This window comes from Aedes aegypti, chromosome 2 (genome assembly GCF_002204515.2).
Source record: "Aedes aegypti strain LVP_AGWG chromosome 2, AaegL5.0 Primary Assembly, whole genome shotgun sequence".
Classification (NCBI taxonomy): domain Eukaryota; kingdom Metazoa; phylum Arthropoda; class Insecta; order Diptera; family Culicidae; genus Aedes; species Aedes aegypti.
In genome coordinates, this window is record NC_035108.1 from 243334697 (window position 1) to 243349890 (window position 15194).

General features: G+C 36.3%; 1 protein-coding gene across 3 annotated transcripts in view; it reads left to right on the forward strand.

Annotated features, from left to right (window-relative positions):
* Positions 1-15194, forward strand: part of LOC5575446 (cytohesin-1) — a 165890-nt gene that overhangs the window by 137080 nt on the left and 13616 nt on the right. Inside the window, exon 11 of one of the 3 annotated variants that reach the window (XR_002500464.1) lies at positions 10870-11005. The exons of the other annotated variants lie outside the window; for them this stretch is intronic. The gene's annotated coding sequence lies outside the window, so the exon portion shown is untranslated. The remainder of the gene's footprint in view (positions 1-10869; positions 11006-15194) is intronic. 3 annotated transcript variants of the gene reach the window in all.

Sequence of the window (15194 nt, forward strand, 5' to 3'; positions counted from 1 at the left end):
ATTTTTTTCCAGATAGTCCCAATAATAACCTAAAACTTTGCGGATGACACCTAAATGATTGAACAAACCGTTTCTAAGTTATAATTTTTTGAAAATTATTAAGGATTTTTTTCTTAGGCCCTTCTCAAAATGGCGAACCGGTGATGCAAAAAGGTATTTTTGGGCATAAAGAAAGCATGTGCAAAATTTCATCCAAATCAAAATATATAAAAATAAAATTTTGGAAAAAGTCGTCATTTTCTGTGGAACCGCTCAGATGCATGACGGACTGACGGGCCCTGTTTTATTATGATGTCGGATTGTTTTTTTTTTGCCAGAACGACGAGATCGCTTCCTGATTTTTTATTTGTCGAATCTTCTTAATAGAACGCAAATACCCACCAGATCTGTGATATTATAGTAGAAGTTATATGAATATCGCGGTTTTGCTTCAATCAATCCGGGTCAACGATATCAGAGACTCGTGCATGATTCCAGTGAATTCAGTATTCATTGATTTGTATTGTAATTTTTGTGTAATGCGGTCGAAAATATTTAGTACTGAACATAATTTGAGATCAAATATTAGTGTAGCAAACGCATCATATCTTCTCTCGTATACATATTAAAAAGAAATACTGCATTCAAGTAACTGTGAGAAAGCACATATTTTCTCCTATTTTTTTTTTAAGTTTTTAAAATTTCAAATTGAGCACAAAGTGTTACCATTATTACCTTGTAAAAATATGTGTCTCTTGTTTTTAGACTTTAAGTACAATACTATGCGGACAGAGCGTAAGAAAAGTCAACTTTATCATTTTGACATCATCATTGATTGTACAGATGGGTAAGTTACAAGTCATACAAAAGATTGTTCATGAGGTTTTGGGACAATAACCAAAAGTATGTATAGAGAAGGAAATTATTTCGCCTACAACTACAACGTAGGGTTTCAATGCTAGTAATGGACCCCTTAGTAGCTGAAATTCGTTCTCGACGCTTTTCCGCAATGATATCTCAGACGTACAGTGCTGTTCTGAATAATAGCAGCGCATGTCGATTTTCATACAAAATGCTCAACTTTGACATGCTGTAGTTTTGTTCTCTTTCAAGCAATCGAGTTGAAATTTTCTCCACAGAACTACAAATATGCCCAATTTTGTAAACACAAAATTTCAAAATTTTCTAAGCCCCTGCCGGAAAGTGAGATACTAGGTGAAATTGTTCGAAAAAATAGCAGTTTTAAAAATTAGAATTTCGGCTTGACATCATAGTTTTAAATTGTATATCACTTACCATTGGAACAATCTCCTCCTACATATCAAAGCTACACCTAAACCGAAAATGTTTAAAATATTTGTAGAAGAAAAATTTTAAAATGAAAAACTGCTATTTTTTCGAAAAATTTCACCTAGTGTCTCACTTTTCGGCAGGGACTCAGAAAAAACTGAAATTTTGTAGTTACAAAATTGATCATATTTGTAGTTCTGTGGAGAAAACTTTAGCTCGATTGCTTGAAAGGGAACAAAACTACAGCATGTCAAAGTTGAGCATTTTGTATGAAAATCGACATGCGCTGCTATTATTCAGAACAGCACTGTATATACGTTTTGTGGAGTCGTAACAACAAGTTCAATGTTTTTACTTCATGGTACGCCTTTGAAACATACAAAATCATTCGATTTTTCCAGCAAAATATGCATTTGAAAACTGTTGTTCGTATGCCTATTATGGACCCTCCCGGGGTTTACAGATTTGACGTTTCCTATTATGGACCCTTCATTTGATTCCCATGTACTCCGGCTCGCTGCCGACGTTCCTATTATGGACCCACCTGGAAATGCGTATTATGGACCCTCTTGCAGGGATGGGAAATGTACTGTAGCAAACATTTACCACCTCGACATTCACATGTTTATACACGACCATCAAAATCCAAAGCAAACCATGACCGCTCAAAACAAAAAAAATGTCACGGCTCTTCAAAACTGTAATCTTCTTCTTCCTAACGTTTTTTCAAACCCGAATGCGAAATGACTCGAGCACAGTAGTGACACGATTTTTCCGGTTTTCGGGGGTTTGCATTTTTGCTCGATAAAGGCAGCATGAAATTGAACTTGTTTATATATATCGCAACGGAATGATTGTGCTCTTGCTATTAGCGCTAATAGATTTTAATTACCGTGTACGCACCAAACTTTGCGCAGTTAAGAAATTTTCATCCTGTTTTTGCTACAAATAAGGCTAAAATATGTATTTCTTATCCAAACTTCTGCCAACGATAGGCTTTAATCCCTTCAGTAGAACACATGATTTAAAAAGAATGAAAATAATTCATAAAAAATAATTAGCGTTAGCGTTGTTACGGTATACTTCGTAGATTGGATACTAGAAACATTCATGTATCTATTTAATAATCTAATCCTGACTGCTATCAGGAACAAGGTAGGGGAATTTACCTTGTTCTAATCATAAACAAGAATATTAAAAGCATGAATATCGGTATTCCCGGCCACGCCCATCTTTACCGTAACTTGGGAAAGGGGAAGGATATGTTAATGTAGCACTTACTTAATGAGAGGCCACCGACTCAGCGACGCCCTCATAAGTGCTACGGAGGTGGGGGTTGGGAGGGGTATAAGGTCACGTCAGGATTCGCTCGAAAAGCTAGCGATGGACCCAGAGCATTTGTGGTTAGGTGGTAATTATTTAGTCTTGAATGCCGGCAATCAAAAGAGAAAACAACAGTTTATTTATTGTATAAATTTTTAGTAATGATTGTCTATTGCGGTAATATTTTTTGTTGCTCAATAGCCAGTAATGAGCAAAACCGATCCCTCCAGGGTCATCGTTTGTAAAAAAATATAATACGCGTAAAACACAAACATAGCCGACCGCCAAAAAAAAGTACCGATGGTACGGTTTTTAGGAGAGTCGAAAGCAGAAAGGAAGTGCTTTTGAACTAAACAGTGATGACAACACACTATGTTTTTCTGCTCAGAATTATACAAAGAGCAGAATCGATCCCTCCAGGGTCATCGAACGATTAAAAAAGCACCCACAACCCATTGTAAGCTGCGTAACACCCTCCCGGACAGAACACGCGAACCGAACAAAAATATCAAACTCCGAAAAAACAATTTTCGTTCAAGAAACGACCAGAACTTCCACAACGAACAAAAAAATACGGTCCTTAAAACTTACGAAAGAAGAAGTATCAAACTGGAACAAACTCACCGGATTGATTCTCTGAAATCCTGTGTTGCATGCAACTTCCGGACGGTTCGTTGCAAAACATGGGCAACCAAAAACCATTTGATTCACAGTACCTAGAACACGAGAACACTTTTCCATTCTTCAATTTTTTCACTATCACTTTTTGAACATAACAATTATATTCTAATATTATTAGATAATAAAACCGAAGATTTTGTTTTCAATTTGACGGCAGTAAAAACATTTTCGCCACAATATCTTGTGCCTAACATTGCGCACAAAATCTGAACTGTTCCTAACTTTGCGCATGCCTTAAAATGCTCGTTTGCTCCAAATAATGTTACTTTTTTACTGGTTTTGTATTAAATAAAAAGGGTAGAACTAATATGAGTTTCATCAGGAGTTTTTCCGTGAATTTCAGTTTAATTTGTTCATCCACCTCAAACATAGAATGGCCACGAATAGTGATTTACTCTGTTCTTTATTTTTTATTATATATTCACAAGATTACAATCTAAACAATATAGTTTACAGCCGTAGTCTATGCTTATTTGTTTTCGTACGTTGCTTTAAATAATTTATTCTCTTGTTTTTTTTTTAATTCTTAACCTTTTTTTTTCTTGTTGTTAATGTTTCTCGTTTTTCTTATTTTATTCCATCTCTTTGAATAACTATGCAAATTCGACGTTCGTATTCACTGCTAATGGTCGTGAATGATTCGATTTCGCACAATTTGAAAGCTTTTTAAAGAAAATCTTCTCTGTTGTACATGTCGTCAGCTGGAAGTGGAGGATTTCCAGATGAACTTGACGAGTCTTTAGCAGTGATGTGCTTCAACTGAAGGTCAGGTGAGCTTTGCTCGAGAGTTTTCTCGTTTACAGTACTGTCCATTAGTATTTTCAGCTGCAGGTTGTTTAGGGGCTGTCCCTTAATGGATGGACCCTTACTTTCCACTGAAATCGAATTCATAGAAAGCATCAGTTAGTTCGTTGATCACTAGCGATTCATTATATTTTTTTATTGCCATACGTACTGGATATTCCATAATTGAACTAGCTTTTTTACTAGACAACTAGACAACTGGAACGTGAATAATTGTCCATCAACTGGGAAGCCAATCGCTATCAATTATCCATGTTTACAGTAAAAGTCTCCTCCTGCGTCAATACAGTGGGTTTTCCGATATTTTTCGATGCACACCTTGACTTCAGCTTCATACTTACTTTTACTTTTGCTGGCTCTACGTCCTTCAAGGCATAACCTGCGCCACAATGTTTCGCCAACTAACTCGGTCCATGGCTGCTATCCTCCAATTTCTCGATCGCCCCACACTTCCAAGATCCTGCTCCACTTGGTCAAATCACCTTGCTCGTTGCGCTCCCCTTCGTCTTGTACCGGCCGGATTTGAGGTGAACATCATTTTTGCGAGATTGTTGTCCGGCATTCTCACAACATGTCCCGCCCATCGTACCCTTCCAGCTTTGGCGACTTTCTGGATACTGGGTCCACCGCAGAGTTGCGCAAGCTCGTGGTTCTTTCTTCTCCTCCATACGCCGTTCTCACATACTCCGCCGAAGATCGTACTAAGCACAGGTCGTTCAAACACTCCTAGCGCTTGCAGGTCTTCTTCGAGTATTGTCCACGTCTCATGCCCGTAGAGGACTACCGGTCTTATCAGCGTCTTGTACATGGTACACTTAGTACGGAAGTGAAGCTTACCAGACCGCAAGGTCTTGTGGGGTCCGTAGTAAGCACGATTTCCGGCAATGATACGTCTTCGGATTTCTCGGCTGTAGTTGTTATCCGACGTTAGCAATGATCCGAGGTAGACAAATTCGTCCACCACCTCGAGCTCATCCCCGTCGATCATCACGCTTTTCTGCCAATGCGAGCTCTATCGCACTCGGTTCCTCCAGCCAGCAGACATTTCGTCTTCGACGTATTTATCTTCAATCCAACCCGATCTGCTTCACGTTTCAGCCTGGTATACTGTTCAGAAACCACCTGGAACGTTCTTCCGACAAAGACTTCAGCTTCATACAAAGGTACTTTCAGGAATATTATGTGTAGCCGCTACCTTATGGATTGAGTGAACATTCCTGGTAAGATTGACAGCTTTTATTATTTGCAATGACGTACTAGTAGTTTACGGAACAAGTTGCAGAATGATGATTTTTACAGCACGAGTCGTAAATTTATCCTACGAGGCTTGCCGAGTAGGATAATTACGACGAGTGCTCTAAAAATCGAGTTCTGCAACGAGTTACGTACAACATTTTTTGCAATTTAGTAGAAGACCACTTGAGGGTATCAGAAATGATATCGGAATGCTTTAACCATTATTTTACAATTTCTGATAAAATATTGTGTAATGATTCATTACGCAACCTAAAACAGTTGCGTAATGAGAAAGCGTTGCGTAATAAATCATTACAGCACTGATTTCGGTTGCGTAATGACTATTCCCGCACTGCATACTTCAGTGCAGGAAAGTAGGCCTTTCCATGACAGATTGGCGTGAGGAAAAACAGCCTATTACGATGAGAAATTGCAAAAATGTATTTTTGCAATTTCTCATCGTAATAGGCTGTTATTCAACACGCCAATCTGTCATTAAACGGCCTACTTTCCTGTACAGAAATTTGCAGTGTGGGAATAGTCACTACGCAACTGAAATCAGTGCTGTAATGATTAATTACGCAACGCTTTCTCATTACGCAACTGTTTTGAGTTGCGTAATGAATATTAACACAACATTTTTCCAGAAATTGTAAAATAATGGTGTATGCATTTCGATATAATTTATGATCCCCTTAGGTGGTCTTGTACGAAATTGCAAAAAATGTTGTACGAAACTCGTTGCAGAACTCGATTTTTACAGCACTCGTTGTAATTATCCTACTCGGCAGGCCGGTACGACTCGTACTGTAAAAATCATCATTCTGCAACTTGTTTCGTAAACTACTATTACGTGCCATGTTGAATTGCTAGAAGTGCGCAAAAATTAAGACCCTCATGTTAAAATTGGGGCCTAACATTGCTTATCGCTTTTTTCAAATAAAAATTCGACATTATTGTATGGAAAATTAATGGACTTACTAGAATACCTTTTTTGCAAATACACCGCATATATACTTCTCACAACACAGTTTTGTTTAGAAAAATGTTGATTTTTGGCAGAGCCACTCCTTAGCGCTTGTGCTAAGACGGTGTAAAAGTTGAGGTTTATACGTGTGACGATAAGGTTTTTGGTTATTTACTAACATTAACAAGGGTTTCTTAGTAAACAAGATAAGAAATGTTTTACAAAATCGTACATAATTTTTGATTAAAAAAACATAAACATTTGATTTATTCATCAATAACAACTCTCAATTTGTTTCAAAAATAAAAATTGTTGATTTTGACAGCTGCGTTGAATGCGGTGCAATAGAATTATTTTTTGTTCCAACTTTTTTTTTTCTTTTGAAACAACAAATTTTTGCATTGAATTCACCTTCCATTTTTTGAATTAAATTACACTGTTTTTTAATGTGACAATTCCCTTTTTAGAATAAAAAAAAACACTTTTTTGATGGTCCCCCCAGTCTCCTCCTTATTTTTTTTTAGGAAATAATAACGATAATCGCTTCGAAACGTCTACTTTACTTTTATTTTATGTAAGAACAGTCACCCCACAGTTATGGATAGCACACAGATGTGAATCAGAGTTGGATCAAAACGGGAGCATCTCATTAAATAGAGTTGCAATTACGCAGAACAGATTTTACCCACGTGAACCATAAATCTGTATAGCATCGCAATCAATTCTAAAATGCTCAAGCATATTTTTTCCATCCGTAGGAAATAAAATGCAAACCGTATTCCCAGAAACGTTGATTCATAACTGTGGGGCATTGAAAACCATACCACAGTTATGGATCAAAGATAAAAAGATTTCGAAACAAACGCCATCAAGGGAGGTAATTGCGGCTCTTTACTGCTGCCATAACGTATGCTTTCACTAACACACCATCCGTTTACCTCGCAGATAAATTGTTGTTATAGTATTTCGATCCATAATATGAGTCGATTTGATCCATGATATGAGTCGATTTGATCCATAATAAGAATCTTCCTCTCCCACTGATCCACATCTATGAGGTGGACATCGTTTGAAATTTGTATCGAAATCGACCCTTTTCGGTAAATAACTGCAAATTTTGAGGTGTATTCTCAAAAACAACTATATTCCGCCGTGCCTGGGAGGTAATTTTGAATTGTACGGCGTCACCATGTTTTTCAATCATGCTTTGTTCTGAAAAATGACTCTTACTTGATCCATAACTGTGGGGTGACTGTAGAAGTATATGAAACATGCGCCAAAATCCACAACTGGAGAATGCTCTTTATCCGCTCCGCGACAAAGTGACGGGATAAAATCACCAGCTTGTGTAAGAGTTGACTGCAATACTGGAAATTCATTAGTGGAATTACCTACAACTTGGTATGGCACTGAAAATTATCGATTCCATTTTACTTGTTATCGAATTAAAACTTTTCTTACATTTACTTGAATCGATGTACTCCGATATTCTTAGGACCTCATAAAGGCTGCTTCAACTAGCCATCATCGTAAAAACCGATTTCATACGAGAAAAATTGTGAATATGTGAATCGGAATCTGGAATCGACTTTACCAAACTGCAACAATCAATCAATTCATTGCTTTTTGACACTTGGTTTAATTCTGTCTACATAGAAATTGTTGCAATTTTTGCCCAACTATCCAAATAGGGTAAATGGCCAGATATCAAAATCAGATGCACCTTAATATGTAATATTTATGAATTGATGCCGAAAAACTCAGAAATCACTTAAAATGTCTTGCATTTTCTCGAATTCCTCAGCGCGCTGATCGTTTTCGATGTTATGGTAAAAAGAACTTGGTCCACTTTGACTGCATACTTTTATCGATTTTTATTGATCATCCTAAGTAAGTTTGTTCCATATCTCTCACAGTTTACAAAATTCTTCTAATCTGATCAAAGTAAAATGGAGGTAAGGTAATTTTGCAACTAATGACAGAATAATCCAATGTTCCCAAGTTTTTTTATTTGATCCACTCTGATTTAACGCTGATCAAATAATGTTGAAAAAAAAACTGCCCATATTGTTTCGAATGGCTCTTTCAAATTTAAACACTTTATAATGATGATGTTAGACTGTTGGAAATTCTAACATATAATGTTTTCAAAACTTAATCTCTTTGGTGGAGTGTTTATAAATATTAATATATTTCAAATTGGTAATGATTTTTATTTGAGTTTTTAGATTATGTGAGATAAACCACATCCATAAATGCGGTGATATGACCCATCGGCAAAAAATCGACTCTAAAAATGACAATTTTTTTTAAAAATCTTTCATTCATTGAGAGTATCGATCTTATAATTGTAAAAAAAATCATACAGAAATTCCATTAAATTTTCCTTAAGAGCATGAGCATGGATAACCGCTTCGTAGTTGCACTCCGTGAATGACTGGAACAATCGAAATTGAGGTTTAATAAATGGTGATTGAGATTTACTAACCATTCTCAATGTGCACAAATCGAGAGTTCAAAGTTTATAAGTCAATAACGGCGCCAACAACGCCCAATGCGGTCATCGATAAGGGAAGGAATGTTAGTTAGACAACCATTGTTACTAGAGACCTCTGAATCTCCGCTGTTCTCATGGAAAGGATACTGGGTTAGTAGGATAAGGTGGGATCCATGATGAAACTCACGCCTAACCGGATTCACGATATTACTCGAATACACATTGCATGCCAAACGAGTGTGCTTCAATTGATGGACCAAACACTAGTTTCTATCTGAGAGAGAGGAGACAGCTCACTGACAACTGGTTCACTTTCTTGGCTTCTTTGATTTCTTCTTCTCATGTTTTGGTTGTGCACAATGGTTCGGAGAGCACAAACTGGGTCATAACCATTTTCACATCCCGTTTGTTATCAAAAAGATCATAAAATTAAAAATTTTCAATAGCAATTGGAGTCCAATCGACAATATTTAAATATGCGACTATTTTATATGCGATAGCACAGGAAAACAACCTAAGTTTTCAATCACATCCAGTTTTAGTTTGGCTAAATTTTGACGGTTTTTCACGATCTGCCTTTCGAATGTGCGGTTTTCCAGTGACAGTTGATGACAGGTTCCCATGACTTTTGGGAGCTCGCAATCTAAGCCAGCTGTCTCCTCTCTCTCAGGTTTCTATCAACTTTTCCTTAAGGTGGCCAAACTGTCACACTTTCCCCTACTCTTCTAAATAAAATGTAGTAATAGTATGAAAGGAGACACTTTAAACTACAAATTCATCTTATGAGATGATTAATTTGTATTGTGTTTCTATGCTTTTCAAGACGTTTTCCTTACCCTATCGACCCTACCCTGTCCGTATCGACCCTACCCATGAAAATGCGATTTGTAGCGAATAACACCTTTATATGACTGTATACATACCTACGTGTTTGTCCCGAAACTTTAATTCAGTCAATTTATTTAGAAGACTCAGTTTTATACATCACTTTGCGAAGCTGAAATTCGTTTTGTATATTTACATTTTATATTTTTCTTATTGTTCGTTTGATATATATTTTTTTAATTTCTTTTCTGTTTCCAAAGAGCTTCCAACACGTTTCTAGTATACAAAATGGTATTTGAAATACCATTTACATTTTTATTTTCTAGCTTTAAAGTATGCCGTTAACACGATTATTTTTGACGAATAAGTCTGAAATTTGAAATGTCATGAAAACATATTTCCAAACGAAAGCTGAATTTTGTAAGTATTGTTAGAAATAAATGATACGAACATGAAAAATAAGCCTCCCACACATGTAATAACAAGTTGCTTCCGAAAAAGAAGAATGTCAATAAATGAGCAAAATGTGACATCAATATTAGTGTACCATACGTAGACAGTTAAGATAACACAAAACATTATACAAATGTCGTAAAGCAGATCATAAAACAAATCAATAATACATAGAAGTGTTTCCACTGGTAAAATCTTTTCGTAAGAGACAAGTTCTTTGATGTGTTTTATTTCTAATTCACCTTAATTTGTGAAATGCAACTTTAGAAGGTGAGAGATGAGCAAGGCATTTAGAAGATCAAGCATGCAACGAACGAGCAAAAGATACGGGATTTTAGTTAGATGCGTTATGAAATGAGAAAGAGTGATTTGTTTCTGTCGTTCCCAGAGAAAACGAAAATAGTTTGAAAGTTTTAAAACAATTTTATTTACAAGTGCTTGTTAGGTGTAGCAAGAAAATAAGTGACATTGTCTTTATACGCGAAAGTATAAGGCCAACAACTATTAGAAAGGCACTCCAACTGATGTAAGGTTTTTAGACCCATGTGAAATGTATTTGTACCAGAAAATCGAGTGCGAATAAAACCAACTAGCTAAAATGTATATTACCAGTAATAATAATCATTATTAATGGAACCATGATTAAAAATATAAATGATAAAAGCATTTTTACCAAAAACAAAAACTCATCTGCATCTGTGTGTGTGTTTTGCTTTGGCTGGTAATGTCCTTTCCGTTATCACATATCTAGTCCTAGATTGATTGAGAATATGTGCCTGCCACCGTTGTATGTTTCCTTTATCCCTTGTTCCAGCTTCAACTAAGCGCCACATTTCTAACAACGGCCACCGCCACAAACGCAGCCACAGTCATTAGCGAAGCTGCTTCTGAAAGTGAATATTGATTCATCTCACCGACTGGCAGTCTCGGCTGGACCCCTTTTGCTCACGGTAACTAATAGCGTTCAAAATTTAGCTGGAATATCTACTCATTGGCGTGCACATACAGGAGAGTAAGTGGGAAAGTTTCCTTAAAATTCAATAAATCTAAACGTCATAACAAATAAAGTTTGTACACAAATTCTTTTGAGCAATTGTAAAATCCATTTCAAATCAAGCTTGAAACAGGTGTCCGGCCATTTGGCCGAATGCCGTAAACACAATTGGTTTGTTCTACTTTTGCCATTCTTGGTTGGTGAAGAGTCTTCGATAGGCCACCTAAAAAGGGTTGCGCTACCTACGTCGTGCTAGAGGGGCTGCCTTCTCGGTGCTAACACGATACAGCATTGTCCGTTTGTTCTTTACATGATGACCACGGTCAAAGTCATAGCCATTACAACCATCCACCTTTATCAGGGCTTTGGACTTGTAGCTTTTGTTCTCAATATTTTCAAGTTCTTTCGGACATGCTTCTATGGAAAGCCGTCAAGCGCTAGCGGTGTAAAACATTACAGTAGCAAAATTAGGGATGGTACACAAATTATGTCACGCTAAATTTCAACTTTTTCAACCCCCTCCCCCCCCTTTGTCACGTTTTTTGTATGAGTCCTTCGATTTTTTTGTAAGACTTGTCACGCTTGGCTTGACCCCCTCCACCCCCTCGGAGCGTGACGTAATTTGTGCATGACCCCTTAGTTATATAAATGGCAAATCAATAACTTCGAGTTACTGGTTTGTCATTCAAGGATCTTAATTTCTTATCATCATGATAGTCCAGAGGCAAAATTTAAAAGACACCGACACGTTAATGCTTCCAGTGGACGATTTGCCCTTTGAAGGAAGCACCACACTAGACAACGGACTAGCATGCAACGCCCAGTGGCACAGTCGAAATACTTTCCTGACGAAAAATCTTCCGGACTGAAGCGGGAATCGAACCCACACTCCTTGACACGATGCGGCCAAATGCTTGGTAACACTAACCGCTCTGCCACGAAGCCCACGCATTAGTCATTATTTCTAGTTATTTTAACTCTTATTTCAAACACAATAATAGCAACTTTAGACGAATTCCATCCAGAATGAGTCGAAAATAAATAAAAATCGTGCTCGATAGTCTTCGATTTGGATTAAATTTTGCACATGTTTTTGGTATGGTAGAATATGTGTTTTCCATAGAAAAATTGATTATTTTGACTCAGGTGTAACTTTTGAAATCGGCCTATAATTTTTTGCTTGCAACTTTTTTGAAAAATTCTAACTCCGAAACTGTTGATTTTAGAGAAAAATGTTCTATGAAAAGGTTGTAGTAAACCGTTTGGACTATAAGAAAAAAAAATATACACTGAAAAAATATTTTATTTATTTTCATGAAAAAATCAGAAATAAAACTTAAATTTCAAATTACACAAAAACCCCATCTTTAATATTTTTTTAAATTTTCGCCATAGAATCTTGATAGTAAACAGATGTTTGGGACAAAGTTTCATGATGGAGAAATTTTTAATAAAAAAGTTTTTCTAAGAACAACTTTTGGTCGATTTTCAAAATTTTGATTTTTTGTCAAAATAAATACATTATGATGATACAGTTGGCATCTCAAAATGATTCGAAGCCATAATGATTATATGAAAAATTTCTCTAGAAGTAGCTATTTTCGAATTATATCAAGTTTAATGGAAAAAATATTGTTTAAATATTAAAATAGGCCATTTTCATAAGTTATTCGTGAAAATTTAAAAAATATTAAAAATGGGGTTTTTGTGTAATTTAAAATTTAAGTTTTATTTTTGATTTATTCATGAAAATAAATAAAATATTTTTTCAGTGTATATTTTTTTTCTTATAGTCCAAACGGTTCACTACTACTTCTTCATAGAACATTTTTCTCTAAAACCAACCTCATACAGCGTTAAACGACCTATTTGTTTAACGTAGGGTGCCGGTGCCATTAGTGGATTACCTAAGCTATAAAAAATCATAACAAAATAATTAAACGCCTTAACAGAGATCTTTTGGCGTCAACAGAAAGATTTCAACCTCTACTATACTGCCCCTCTTTGCACAACAGTCCCATGTTGGAAAACGACAAACTGAGAAAAAGACGATTGAAATGTGGAAACAATTTCGCTCCATTTTGAGTTTTTATTTGGCCTAAAATGTGTTAAATTGCTACATATCACTGTTTGTTGAGTACAAGAACAAACCTAATAAATTTCTTTTGAATTCAAGGTAAAAATTTGCCTTAAAATGCACAAAAATCGTAGCGAGACTGTTATGCGATTATATACAATATAGGGAGCCGGATCCAATTCTTGGCACTTTTGATTCACTTCGGCAGTGGGGTTTTCCGAATGCTACTGAGCTCGTTTTTAGCCACAATATGCGTCGCAGCGAAATGCTTCTTATTGCAAAGTTTCAGACAACTCAGCCACGAAAAACCCCCATGCCAAAGTGAATCATGGAAGTGCCCAAGTAGCTCTGCACCCTAATATACTAATGTAATTGCATACCAATCCCATCATGTTCATCGGATCGTTCGACAGCTACTAAAACACTCATTGTTATTAATGCACTGGTTGTTTCATTTGCTATTTATGTTCTTTGGCCGTAAAAATTTAGTTATTATAGTACAGTCAACTCTCCGTAACTCGATATTAAGGCGACTATCGAGTTAGGGAAACATCGTGTTAAAGAACACAAAATCAGGGTAACTTTGGTTGAAGGGACCATCGAGGTATCCATGAAAACCCACATTTACTACACGTTCTATAAGTCGATATCGAGATACGGAATAGCCAGTTTCGGATAGTATACTGTATGTCCAGTCCATGGATGAATCACCAGATAAAAAAAAACATCGGATTGAATGATTTCTCAAAACACACGTTATGATGTGGAATGCGCTTACAGTCATGAGAGACCCAGATGATCATCTTTTGGATAATGCGGAAATGGAATCCGATGGAAATGATTCGAGATGTTCCAGAACAACCTAGCTAATCTGTTATATGGGAGATCCAGAATGACGAAACAAATTTTACAGGCAACTTCTGTAAGCCTTGACCGCAGATCTAAAATACAGTGGCTCGTGGGATGTGCCTTTCTGTATTCTCCCAATAAGCAGATGAAGAAGACGATGTGTTTGCTGATTGTTTTTATATGGAAATCTTGCTTTCGCATTGAAAAATTTTTATTTTGCACACTTAAAAGCAAGTACTCCTCAAATCAAATTTACCAGTTATCGAAAAACGCAAAAATAAGTTTTAGTTCGATATTCCTGAGCACCAGCAAAGAATCATTACAAAATTTAAATAAAAAATGTAAAATGAACTTTATTTCATTTTATTTTTTGTTGCTCATTTGTTATTATTTCCCCCCTTACCACCCAAATGGTTACCTACGGACATAAAAGAAGATTAATATTTGTATAAGCCTTATTTAAAATTAATTTGTAATGCATCGTAATTGAAAATACATAATTATGTGTGATATCCACTAATTTAAAAATATTTGCAAAACAACGTGAATACTTGACATTTACAATGTCGTAAGCAAGTATGTATTAAATACAGTCAAACCTCCATGAGTCGATATCTGAAGGAATCATAGACTCATGGAAACATCGAGTCATGGAATAATCCTGGCGGGTGCCCCGTGGAATTATACAACTTTATTTTTTTCCCATACTAAGGTGGGCCAGTCTAATCGAGAGTCCGAATGTACACCCTCATTCTTGTTTACGGCGGATCCAACTTTCGATCGAATCCTATTCGTTCGAATCCATTGCCCATTTGATTTTGCTGGCGTAAACGAAAATGCGAAAGGGTTTTCGATCGAAAGCGCATTCGTACGTAAACAAGAATAGGGGTAGTAGTACTAGAATTGGTACCCATTCTGAGCCGGATCACTATACGGACTTTGATGTGACTGTTATGCGAATATTTTCAAGATGAGACAACACAAATGGGGTTTGTTTTTGTACAAGTTAGAAACAAAGGCTACTTTTTAGCAGTTTTTATCGATCTTCTGACGATGTTGAGTTGATTTATGCAAAAAACGCAAATCGGTCAAAAGTCGACATGGGACTGTTATGCGATAAGGGGGGGGAAAATATAAAAAGAGTGATAAAACTAAATTTTAACATAAAATTGCTTGAGCCACTATTGGTAGGGGAATGTGGGGCAAGATGAGCACCCGG